The following is a 14093-nucleotide window of genomic DNA, read 5'->3' on the forward strand; positions in this document are numbered from 1 at the left end:
TTGTGGCATGTTTCTATGTAATGATCTTCTTACGTTGCATCTAAATCATCATCTTGTTAAACTTATTCACAAGAATTAGAATGTAGACATGTTGTTTTGATATGGTAAATGCATTTTTTTCTAATAGCAAAAGCATAAGTCCATATTATATCATACAATATATTATGTTTGTGACAACATTCAAATAGTCAATTTGATAACAAAGTCATTGTCTCTCTCTTTTAAAATATGTTGAATATTGTATATCATAACTCGAGCATGTATTTCAAACATTCTTATGGGTAGTTTGGAATATTTGAACATCTCTACATTCATAAAAACATACATATAATCAATAAGACAAAGACATCTCAACTAGAATGTATAGCATGATCAATCTTGCGTTCCTCCCTTGGAGGTATTTCCATTTTGAACTCTTATTATTGTTGTTTTTTATTAACATGGGGTGTTCATGTAAAGAGTGACCCTCTACAGGTGCAAAAATTTGTTGGATTTGGGTTTGCAATGATAAGACATTTCCCTTGAGGTTGTCCATCCTTACATTCTTTTCCACATGCAAGATTTAAACTACTATTGAATGATAAGCAGCTATGTGTTCTTGCAGATCATATATCTCAACTATTTAGCTATTGAATTTGTTGTGATCATATTTATTGTTGATGCTTTCTTTTGCAACATTTGAGTTGATTTGTGCAACCATCTTTTCAACCTTACTCGATTAGAGACTATATCTTTGACTTGCTCAACACCATGTTCAAATTCACTTAACTCCTTTTCACACTAGACTGTTGAAACTTCCCTTGTACCTTAGATCTGGTCTATGTTTAGATTATATCATAAACACACTAAAGGTACTCAATTAAAAGCACTTTGCACAACAAAAATTATCAGCAAACAAATCAACAAAGTACACAAGATTTATTGGCCCAAATCTCGATCTTTATTAGTCCACTAATAAAATAATCATAGGGCTCCCGTACTAGGTATCATGGCCCTTCAAAAACCCTGATACAAACTAGTATACACAGTATAAAGTAAAATACATTGTCTGTCCTTTGACTGATCAAGGGCTTGAGATCTAATCCTTTAGATCTTTAATCTGCGCAATAAAATACATAGGCAAATCTTGACTTACTTGATGGCAGTCCTTTGTAGTTAACTCCTTCAATCCTCTTGTCCACTACTTTTGGTTGTCTTTTGCCTCCAAGATCATATATAGATTAGCTCCATTAACCTCTATCACACAATTGCTCACAATAGGGCTTCTCCTTCAATTCACTGCATAAATATCAACTTAAACTCTCTTGCTGTTAGGGCTTCCCGTAGACCTAACAATCTTCTTTCATCAAGGCTGGCTTGCTCCTGTAAGACATAATAAACTTGCTAACCTACTGGAAAACTTCCTTAATCAACTACTCATGGTCTTAGGCTGCACCTTTAGCCCTCAATCCTCGGCCTTAAATCTAGTTGTTTGGTCCTCCTTCAACAAACAAACTTTTCAACAATTGTTCAACTATCCTCCTACATAGAACAATAACTTGAATCACTACCTTGGTAGCCTCTCCACAAGCTTGAGGCATCTTGGGCTTGCTCCACATGCCTATGAGGCTTCTCACCCCCCTCTCCTCTTCTTGCGGTGAACCTCAGGCAAGTTGCGGCTTAGTCCTTTCTTTTTGTCCATGGTCACGAGGCCTTTTGACCATCTCTTGTATGCCTGCAACCCTCTTGCTCAAAAACAGAGGCCCAACAACGCTTTCAGCCTTATTGTGACAAATTCGAAGCCTCCTTCCTCCTAGGGCTTTGACCACCCCTCTTCTAGTGTAGAACAATCACAAAACAAAACTCAACAACCTTCTATTCTTCATCCAATACACAACAAAAATTCACTTGACAACTCCTCCTTTCGTCCAACAAACACAAATGAAACTAAAGCCTTCTAGGATGTAACTCGTCCTCTTCTAGACAGATCTACTCACCTTACTCGGCCTCCACTTGACATATGTGGCTTCTCTCTAGGTTTGTTAGATCTCACAAGGATGAGATTGCCATTGTGTGAGACCTTTCCATTGGTCTCCTCAATAAATACTTTTGCCTTAGGTTATTTAGGGAACCCTTGGTCCTTTAGGCTTTTACCCACTCAACCTTTTAATTAGTTAGAATAATAAATTAGTTAGCTTAGTTCCAAACCCACAACTTTGGGTACTTTACCCATGCCACTAACTTTTGGTGGGTTTTCACCACTCGGAAATACCTTTTGAGCTACCCAATTTTCAACACTCCCTCTTAGTGAGGAAGGTATTTCCATCACACCTTGAAATATCTAGATCCATGACTTTCCTTGTATACCCATGATGGTCCTCACATGAGTCATGACTTTCCCTTACATGGCCATGACTTCCATCACATGTGCACGTCTTCTTTTGTACTAAGCCTAGATTTATCTTGCATGGTGCATCACTGTCCTCACATGCAACATGATTTTTCCTTGCGTGATCCATAAATAGCCTCGTATGGGCTATGACTTTCCTTGCACCACATGAGGGTTCTCACATGGTTTGTGACTGTCCTTGCATGGGTTGAAAACTTCACTCTCTCTAGAACCTGAAGATTCATATTTCCATTGGGTGACTGATGTTCCTTTGCATTCTCCTTCTGAAGCTAGACTCCCTATGAGCCTACACAACCTCCAGTGGATCACTCTGCTTTCCCTCCCGAAAGGTGTTGCTAATAAACTTGTATCCTTTAAAGTTAGTCCCAAGTTGCAGTTGAACATTGGGTCTAATCCAGTCTAGACCACTGCAACTCAACTCTGCATGAGTTCTCATCCTCCTGCGTCAAATAATTCATGTGCACATGGCTCCATTGCCGGATGTGCAACTTTGTAACCCAACGAAGATACAATCTCATGATCAACTTTCCATTCACACGAAGCTATATTGTCCATGCTAAAACACCTTCTCTACTGAACCTTCTGCTCCATGTCTATCAGTTTCACAACTCCCTCTTAAGCTACATCATGTGCACACTCTAATTCAATTGTCCCTTCAAAGTAGCTCTGATACCATGTTGAAATTTCCCTTGTACCCCAGATCTGGGATATGCCTAGACTAGATCATAAACACACTGAAGGTACTCAACTAAAAGCACTTTGCATATAAAAAATTATCAGTGAATATATCAACAAAGCACACAAAATTTATTGGCCCAAATCTTGATCTTTATTAGTCCATTACTAAAAGAATCATAGGGCTCCTGTACCAGGGATCATGGTCCTTTAGAAACCCTAATACAAACTAGTACACATAATATATAGTAAAATACAATTTATCCTTTGATTGATCTAGGGCTTGATATTCGATCCTTTAGATCTTCAATCCACCCAATAAAATACATAGACAAATCTTGACTTGTTGATGGCAGTCCTTTGAAGTTAGCTCCTTCAATCCTCTTTTCCACTACTTCTAGACGTCCTTTGCCTCCAAGAGCATACAAATATTAGCTCCATTAACCTCTATCACAACTATTCATAGTAGGGCTTCTCCTTCAATCCACTGCATAAATATCAACTTAAACTTTCTTGCTATTAGGGCTTCCCTTAGACCAAACTGTCTTCTTTTATCAAGGTTGGCATGCTCCTTTAGGCCATAATCAACTTGCTGCCCTGTTGGAAAACTTCCTTAATTAACTACTTATGGTCTTGGGCTACTCATTTAGCACTCAATCGTTAGCCTTAAATCTCGTTGTTTGGTCCTCCTTCACCAAATAGACTTTCAACAATTGCTCAACAATCCTCCTACACAAAACAAGAACCTAGATCACTAGCTTGCTAACTTCTCCACAGGCCCGAGGCACCTTAGGCTTGCTCCACAGGCCTATGGGTCCTCTTAGCCCCCTCTCTTCTTGTGGCCTACCTTAGATGGGCTGCAACCTCGTCCTTTTTTTTCTTTCTATCCACAACCTTGAGGCCTTTTGGCCCTCTCTTGTCTTGTCGCAACCCTCCTTTTTCTCATTAATCGAGGCCTAATAACCCTTTCTACTTTACATTGATAGATTTGAGGCCTCCTGCCTCCTTTTAGGGCTACACCATCCCCCTCTTCTAGAGCAGAACAATCACAAAACATAACTCAACAACCTTTTATTCTTCCTCCAATACGCAGCTAGAACTTCACTTGGTAGCTCCTCCTTTAGTCCAACAAACGCAAATGAACCTTGGCCCTTCTAGGATATAACTCGTCCTCTTCTAGACAGATCTGCTCACCTTACTCAACCTCCACTTGACATTTGTGACTTCTCTCTAGGTTTGTTTGATCTCACAAGGATGAGATTGCTATTGTGTGAGACCTTTCCATTGGTTTCCTCTATAAATACCTTTTCCTTAGGTTATTTAGGGAACCGTTGGTCCTTTAGGGTTTTACCCACTTAACCTTTTAATAATTAATTAGAATAATAAATTAGCTATCTTAAGTCCAAACCCACAACTTTGGGTCCAAAACCCCAACCGCTGGGGTACTTTTCCCAACCAACTAACTTTTGGTGGGTTTTCACCACTCAAAAATACATTCTGAGCTACCCAATTTTCAACATAGACCTCCTTGATCTTCATTGTTTGACAATAACATTCTCATGTTGCCTTGATTGCGAGTCTCTTACATAATGAATTCCATTAAGAAACAAAAAATTGAGGAAATAGGGGAGAAGGAAATACTTGTTTATATCAACAAGCGTGAGGGGGAGGGGGATGAGCATATAAATGAGCAATAATATCTAATTGTCTCTATAACTTAGCCTAATTCCTCTTAGACATTGCCAAGTAAAGTAGTTGGCCATTCCTCGAGCCAAAACATCCTTGAATATAATGCTAGTCATATTAAAGAAAGGGAGGAGGTGAAAAGCTAGATGCCACCTCTTCTTCAAGGAAGATTGACTACCCCTTAGATACTCCAAGGGGTAAGTTTGTACTTCTTAGAGTTTGAGACTGTTCCCTTCCATGTTGTAGTCAAACTGCAACCTTTGACTTTCATGAATGCTCAAATATGTTGGATATTTCTTATGTGTAGTGCCCATACCCGCAAAAGGGACCAACACATGCATGGGGATATCTAATGGGAGGGATTTTGGGGAAGCTTATGCCCACCTTGTGCCTTCATACAACTTGAAAACCTCTTATTATAACTTGGCAAATTCATTCACCATATTCTTTACATTTTCATTGAACCATCTCATAACATGGAAAACTTGTACACTACCAAAACATCCTTGAATATAATGCTAGTCATATTAAAGAAATGAAGGAGGTGGCAAGCTAGATGCCACCTCTTCTTTAAGGAAGATGAAATTACCCCTTAGATACCCCAAGGGGTAAGTTTGTACTTCTTGGAGGTTGAGACCATTCTCTTCCATGTTGTAGTCAAACTGCAACCTTTGAATTTCATGAATGCTCAAATATGTTGGATATTTCTTATGTGCAGTGCCCTTACCCTTAAAAGGGACCAACACATGCATGGTGATATCTAATGGGAGGAATTTTGCGGAAGTTTATGTCCACCTTTTTCCTTCATACAACTTGAAAACCTCTTATTCTAACTTTGGCAAATTCATTCACCATATTCTTTACACCTTCATTGAATCATCTCCTAACATGGAAAACTTGTACACTACCAAATTCATTAAAGGTGGATGAGCTCATCTTATAGAGGCATTCTCCTCAAATGCAAGGAGAGGAGGCCAACCCTCTCTTTAGTAGAATCACAATGTGCATAGATTTTGCTAGCTTAAAATCCCTTTGTTATCACCTTAATTTCTCTCATAAGAGAGATTTAGGGATTGCCATCATTAGTTGGTGAGAATACATCATAATAATGCTACTTGATGGCTACTTCATATCACTTTAAAAAATAGGGCAAAAAACCTTTGAAAGTGGGTTTTAGTATATTCATGCAATTTACGTTTATTAGCAATCGTGAGACTTGCATGAGATAATCTTGAAAACTTGTGCAACTTTGTTTTTACAATAAATGCAACCTCTTCCGTGCATTTAAGGTTGTAGGTGCGACTTAGGTGGCTTTAGATTGATGTATATGATAAATTCAAGCTCTCATCCCATTATTGAAGAGTGCATTGGCCTCTCAAAGTCCCTTTCAAGCATTGGGAAACCATTTTGAATGAATAGCTTTCACATTGAATTTAGTTATTCACGAGGTTCATAATTTCCCTATAAATGAAAACCACATGGCAACATTTGAATAAGAGAAGAATGCCAAGTCATGCTGGAGGAATGAGACTAAAGGTCATCTATCTTATTCTCTCATATGTACCATTCATTGCCCTTATGATTGTTTGTGTTCTTTCCTCAAAGAATAAAGACTTCGTCATTCACTATTATGAGATAGGGCTTTCAAGAAGAAAAAGGACGCATCCCAAGGGGAGTGTTGGAGCCCATTTACATCTAACCATTCTCTCCAGGTATTGTTACTTATTTTCCATTGGACTAATATATGAGTATTATTGTTTCCCTCTAACTTCTTATGTATAAATGACATTCTTGTGGTTGTTCTTGTTCTTATTTATTCACATGGGGTGCTCTTGGACTAATATATGGGTATTGTTGTTGTTTATTAACATGGGGTGTTCATGTAAGGAGTGAACCTATAAAGGTGTAGAACTTTGTGGATTTGGATTTGCAATGATAACACATATCCCTTGAGGTTACCCATCCTCAACTTATTTTCCACATGCATGAGTTGAGCTACTAGTGAACGATAAGGAGGTTTTTGTTCTTTCAAATCACATATATGTTCTTGAATATTTTTTATTTAGATCTTGAATTTTTCTTGATCATATTCATTGTCGATGCTTTCTTTTGCAACATTTGAGTTAATTTATGTAACCATATTTTCAATTTTAATTAATTGCTAGACGATATATCTTTAGATTCCTCAACACCACATTTAAATTCACTCCAGTCGTTTATACATTGGGCCTCCTTTATATTAATTGGTTGACAATGATATTCTATTGTTTCCTTGATTGTGGGCCTCTTACATAGGGCATTTTACTTAATAAAAGAAAAATTGAGGAAATAAGTATTGGTTTTTGTAGCATTAGATGGTGTTCTAGTCTCAAGCTTTGTGGAGAGGGTAAAACAAAGGAGATATCCAAAACCCATAAATCGTTTCTGGAAATCCCACCTCGAGATAGCTCAATTAAATCAGTTGACCATAATTTAATTTTTTCTGTAGTCTAACTTAGGAAAACTGGTTAATTAATAGTTTTTAATTGATAAAGGTGAGAATTCTCTAGAAACTCACATGGATTGACTTTGAGATGATTTCAGCCATCGATTAAGTTATCTTGGTCATTAAAGTCTCAACTGAAGATTATAAGAAGAGGTCGACGTGATTGATGGAGAACATACTCAATTTTCCAGAGACCAGCATTTTGTCGGAAGAGTTTGAGCTAGAGAGGGGACACAGAGATAGAGAGGGGAAGAGACAGTGAGTTTGGAGGAATTTTTCCAGTTTCAGAGAGTCATCTACAGGAGGGTCGAGTTCCCTTAGTGGGGCTTGCGCAGAAGCTTTAAAGGCACAATTTGATTTGGCCAGACAGAGGATCGATTCAGTTGCTGGATGCTAGGAGAATTTTTGGAAGGGCCAGCGAGTCATTCTCAAATTGGGCACCCATCGATTCCGAGAACCAACGGCTGGCCGCCTCGCTGTTGAGGGGTCGCAGGTAAGGGGGTGGCCTTTGCTCGTAGCCCTTCGACGACGGAGTGAGGATCCATGTTGAAACACACACACACACACACACATTAAATGTTCTTTTTAAAAATTATTTTTAATGTTTTTTTAATAATTTTTATTTATTTATTATTATTATTTTTTAAGTAAGTACCCACAGGAGATTTGAATCAGTGTTCGATCACAAGGAGTGCCTTAATAGTGCACCCATTCACCATCAATCCAAAGCCCTATGGGCTTATTTTATTTTGAATGTATTTTATTTGATTTTTTCAATGTATTTTTTTTAATATATATTTTTAATTTTTTTTTTCAAGTTTTCATAATTTTTTTTTTCAAATTTGTTTTGAAAATTGTAATTATTTTTTAAATTTCACTTATGTTTTAATTTTTGAAACAATTTGTTTTATTTATTTATTTTTTAAATTTTAAATTTTTGATTTTAACATGCTTATAATATTTTTTATTTTTTGTTTATTTATTTTTCATTCTTTTGCTAAATATTTTTGTTTTTGGTTTTGTATTTTTTTTTTTGGTTTTTTGTTTCTCTAATTTTGTCTTAAATGTTTTTTTGTTTTGTTTGGTTTATTTTCCAATATTATTCTTTACTTAAATTTTTATGTGAATCATTATTTTTTTGAAAAAATGATATTCAAATGTTATCATCTTTGGATATACAATTCATAAAAATTTCATTAAAGTTGCTATTTTTTCAATTTTTTTTATTCATATTTTTCATAAATATCCTCTATATAATATGTTATATTTTATCGAAAAAATCCGAGAATACGTATTTTTTAAATTATATTTATATGGAAAATGTGTATTTTTGTCAAATGTTTAAAATTTTTATTTCTTTTGACAATTATTTTATGTGTATCGAAGTATTAATTAATGATACATACATATATAAAAACCCTAACTTCAAAATAGTAATTTTATTATTAATTTTTTTAACTTTGCAAATAAATTGAAAATTTTATTATAAAAAAAACATTGCAAAGAAAAACAAAAAATACAAGCTTGAAAAACTCTTAAATACGAACATCTTTGGATGAAAAACAAGAAGAGAAATAAAACAACTTGAAAAATGGTTAAATAACCAACATTTACAAAAAAATTGTGCGTACTTGGGACATAAGAAAATTGGAAGTGTAAAAAATATGCCCCCGAAAAAAAGAAAGAAAGTTGATGATGTATTAACACTTTTCAAAATCCACATAAAAATCGCCAACATTTAATTTTTTTTATCCATACTTAATACATGAGAAAATTTAAAGTGTCGAAAATAAGTTCGAAAAAAAAGGGTTGATGTTGCATCAACACTTTTTCAAAATTGACATGAAAATCTCTAACATTTAAAAAAAATGTACATACTTAATACATTAGAAATTTTAAAGTGTCAAAAATATGGTTAAAAAAATGTTGATACTACACCAACACTTTTCAAAATTGGATGAATTTTTGCAACTTCTAAAAAAATGAGAACCTTGTACAGTCCCTGTTAAGTGGTTAACTTTGTTGTAAGACAAAAAACTCATCAAATACCCCTCATAGCTCCACTTGAGGAATTGGGATCCATGTTGCTTGCTCTATTATTTAGCTTTAGCAATATATTAAATAAAAATGCATATCACATCAAATAAACAATGTCAATTTATCCATGTTGGGCATTCCACCATTGTCAGTGTTAGTTATATATTACAAAAATTGGGGGTTAAATCGGGTGTTACAATCCCCCTTCTTGCCCCCTTAAAGGAACATTGTCCTTGGTGTTCTAGTATTCATGGTGAGAACTATTGACATATAACAAAATGGGTATGTCTTCTTCATGACATCCTTTAGCTCCCATGTTTCCTCATCTGCTCCAAAGTGCTTCCCCTACACCTTGACCTACACGCAGACTCAGTTTCAGAGCTAAGTCTTCCTTTTGTTTAGAATGCTTTGGCATTTTGGCTAGAATTCTCCCTTTGTTCCACTTGAATCATAATCCAATTAATAACTACATGGTTATCATCATGTACATATTTCTTAAGCAACGAAACATGGGAAACATTGTGTGCTTTGACCATAGGAGGTAAGGAAATACTGTATTACAACAATGAAGAGGTAGTCACAAAAGTTTCTATGTAGGATAATTGATCCAATCCTTATTCCTACAAGAATGATACATGCAATGCTAAGAAAAGGGTGGCATAGGTGTATTTGACCATGTATTCCCTAAAGCACTACAATGGTGAGGCATATTAAATACAAGTTTCCCATTCCTGTTTCTTGCATCTCCCCATTCCTTGGTTTTCACCCAAGGTAGTTGGTTAAGGGGTTAAAGTCTCTTATCTACTTATTAACACGTTTAAGAGGCACATATTAGAGGTTGGTTGTTGCTACTCTAACAAGTGGAGAAAATGCGAATCGAAAAGATCGATCAGAGGATGCCTGGTAGATAGCTCCTTGAAGCTATGCTGAGATGGTATTGACATAATAGGAGGGTAGAGTCATTGATATCTCTATGAAGGAATTTTCTTAAAACTTTGATTATGTATCTAAATATAATGTTTGATTTTTTTTGTGTGTTTTGTGAGTCTTAAAAATTAATTATTGAGATTACATATAATCACTTGGTACATTCAAATGAATAAATAGATATACAATAAATACACATAGTGGAGGTGGATACATTGATGTTTGATTGATTTACTAAGGTCAACTTGTGTATTTACAAGGGTTAGAGAAGTGTAGTGGTAATACTTGCAAAAGGAGGGCATGGCTATGGAACACAATTGGGTCATTTTCTTTGGTTATTGACCACTACTTGGGCCTTTTTTTCTAGTTGAGAGGTCTCTAACCATATAATAGGGTCACACATCAAGGCTTGTTCTTTAATTTCCTCCTTAAGACCATTGATAATTTTTTTTTGAAGAACTCATCACTAATAACTTGTATTGTAAATGCTAATCTATTAAAGGAGACAATAATGTCTTGCACCATCCAAGTTTGGTTCAACTTGGTTAAAATACTCCAAAAAAGGAATATTAGTTTCAAATTTAAAATCAAAAGCCTTAAAAAAGTAGCTCCAGTTAATGTACCTATTATATTGCTTCCAATTTCATTTCCATCATTGCCAAGATCCTTGTATTGATAGAGGACTCTTACATGGAGTTTTAGTTGTTTTTCATTAATAACACGAAGAAAAAAATATTGTTCCATATAGACTGGCCATTCCATTGTATAGGAGCCATCGCTAAGTTATTCGTCATTAATACATTGGAGAAAAAATATTGTTCCACATAGACCACCCATCCCATTGGATTTGAGCCATCAACGAATTTATTTTATTTAATAAATGCATGATAGGGTCAAGAGCATCATAATAGGATGGTCTGTTATGATGATCACCACCCACTGAATGGTGCCCATGATTCATTGGATTGATATAATCATTGCATATGTTCAACTGACTATGAATGGAGATTTTGAAAGAGGAAATATGATTAAGAGGTTGGGGTGGAGGTGGGAATGGAGGTTTTGAACAAGGTCAATGAGGTGAATAAGTGTCTTCTATGTAGGGGAGTTTGTTGACTTTGTCTTCTAGGTTGTTGAGTACGGTTCTCCACACTCATGGTAGTCAAGAGACTACTTGGGTCCACTGGGAGTGTCATTAAAGATATACACTAATGCAATCAACATTGCATAAAAATTCCTTTGGGATAGGTACCCCACAATGGTATGGGTATGCTAGGTCCATTTTGATGGTTACATAAGAGATACACCAACAAGATAAATCTTTTTCAAATATTCATTTGGGATAGGTCCTTGAAAATGGTATTGACAGGTTATGGACATTTTTTTAAAATGTTTTGAGGTTGTTGTAGTGTAGGAAAAATTATTGTATTAATGAAATTATCGAAGTACTAATATTTGAAAATATGTAAGAATTTCATGGCCTATGATATAGAGGTGCAGGGTTGATAGGGAATTAAGATAAAAATGAGTATTATATGCTATAACTCTTTAACCAATTCTTAGTTTCAATAATAATACTTTATTGATCTTTCAAAAATCTAATTAAGGAGTCTTTGTTGCATCCTTAGCCATACTTCTTGATTCCTAGGGATGTGAGAGTGATCTCCTCAAGCATTGTGCTTGATGTACCATAGTGACAAAACCATTGGTATTTTTTTGTGCGATTGGTTTTAGGTATGCCTAGGGGACTTTTGATATACTCGAGGGTACATAGAAGATTGAATATGCGAGCAGAGTATGTCTAAAGTGGTACTACTCACTAGGCACCAATACAGGCATGCAAGAGCATTCTACAAGGGGACCCGACTTGTATGTTCTGTGCATATGTTTCCCAACTATATTTTTATTGATTGAATACCAATTTTTTGTGTTTAAAGATGTTAGAACATGTTTTTACTTGAAAGACAAAATTGTAAAAAAATTAGCTATGTCTACATAGGAAAGACATCTAATACCACTTGTAGTGTACTCTAGCAAAAATAATAAATTAAGAGCAATATCAGAAGAAATATAAATTGTGGGATTTAAAATAGGAATAAAAAGAGAAATATACTATGAAGCATGAGCCCTTATTTTGCTAATTTAGAAATATAACAATGTTCAAAAGCCTCTTTGACGAGGGAACATTCAAATACACACAAATTTAATACAATGATAATAATTGACACATATTATATAACTTCCTAATTCTATAAATATTTTTTCCTACTTTACTCGTGGTCTCATGATAAATGAGTATCAACTACTAAGTAGGCCTTATTTAATAAAAATGATAATTTTATATTGAGTAGCCACACACCAAGTGCCTAGTGGGTCTTATTCAAAGAACATGGCCATGTACATTAAATATATAAATCCTAAGTATCTTTAAGTGGTGGGGTTAATGTAATAAACTAACGTCCTTTCATTTGCAATTTATACGATCTAATTATTGGAATAGAAACAAAATAAATTTAAAGAGATTTAATTGAGCCATGTTTTCTAGGATTTTAAACTTCAATACAACAAGGAAAGTTTAAAAGTATTGGGAGACTATGAGAGGTCATTCTATATTACCATTCACTGATTTACTTGTTCCTCTCCAAAAAAGAATGCGTACGACTAATTTTCTCTCAAATATGCCTCATTTTAAAAAATTAGAGTTGTCTCAACTATACATCAAAATGGTTTGAAATCTCTTACTTAGACCCAAGATGAAAAATAATACTTGGTGTGGTGATTGCACTGGATGTGTTACCTTCTTTTTAATGGGATATGTTTATTAAATCACATCAATTTAGTGGGAACACCATAATGACGTGAAGTTAGAACTACAAAATTCTAACCAACCATTGTAATTCATTTGCTTTTGAAGAGGAAATGCAAGCTAACAATACCAAGCTTTTATAGTTGCTCAAATTTGAATTTTATTAAGAATGAAACCCAACTCCATAGAGAAAACATGGGATACATGAAAAAGGGAGATTTTCAAGGCCTTTGCAACCAAGGGCACTTTGTAAAAACTCTATGTTGCAAAAATGACCAATCATTGACTCACTAAGGAAGAGGATATTACGGAGGAGTTTTTTATCCATTATAGGTTGATGTTTTAGTCCTAGGGAATCACATATAAACATGTTGGCCATGTAAACTTGTCTTGCAATTGCTAATCATTGATTGGCTAAGGTGTAGGGAAGAATTTATAAGAAATATCTTTGCATGAACTTATATGTACTTCATTGGAGATAGTTGATTATAAGTCATTGATATTGGACCTTATTCAATATAAATTTTATAAGGGCACTTAATATTTTGTTGGGATGGTACTGCACTAGGGATATAGAGAATATATATAAAATAATCATTAAGAGCCTATATAAATAAATGAATAATTATGGTAATTTAAATGCAATGGGAACCTAAACGCATTACTAATGAAAAGATGATACTCAATTTAATGTGTATTACCAAACTCTAGGTGAGGCACTAGCTATGAGCATCAAGCACATTTTTCCTAAGATCATTTGTAGAAGGGATGAGATTCATCAATGGATGGTTCATTCTAGATAATATCATTGTTGAATGGGAAGGCTTAGAGTGGGTTACATGCCTTGACCTCAACACACTCTTCATCAACTTGATTTTTACAAAGGCTATACATGGTCGAGTGACATTTCATTTTGGTCATGCTTAATGCGTTAGGATTTTATATTTTCTTCCTCCTAGTACAATGGGACACACTTAGAGACATTGAATTTCTATTCCATTCGATAATGGTTTCCATTCATCATACATATCCATGTTGAGGCAATAAAGGCATTAGACTATCTCATCTTTAATTGAGTAAGCCAAGGC

Source organism: Pinus tabuliformis, chromosome 9 (genome assembly GCF_031772625.1).
Source record: "Pinus tabuliformis cultivar Carrire ecotype Pingquan chromosome 9, CPIR1, whole genome shotgun sequence".
Classification (NCBI taxonomy): domain Eukaryota; kingdom Viridiplantae; phylum Streptophyta; class Pinopsida; order Pinales; family Pinaceae; genus Pinus; species Pinus tabuliformis.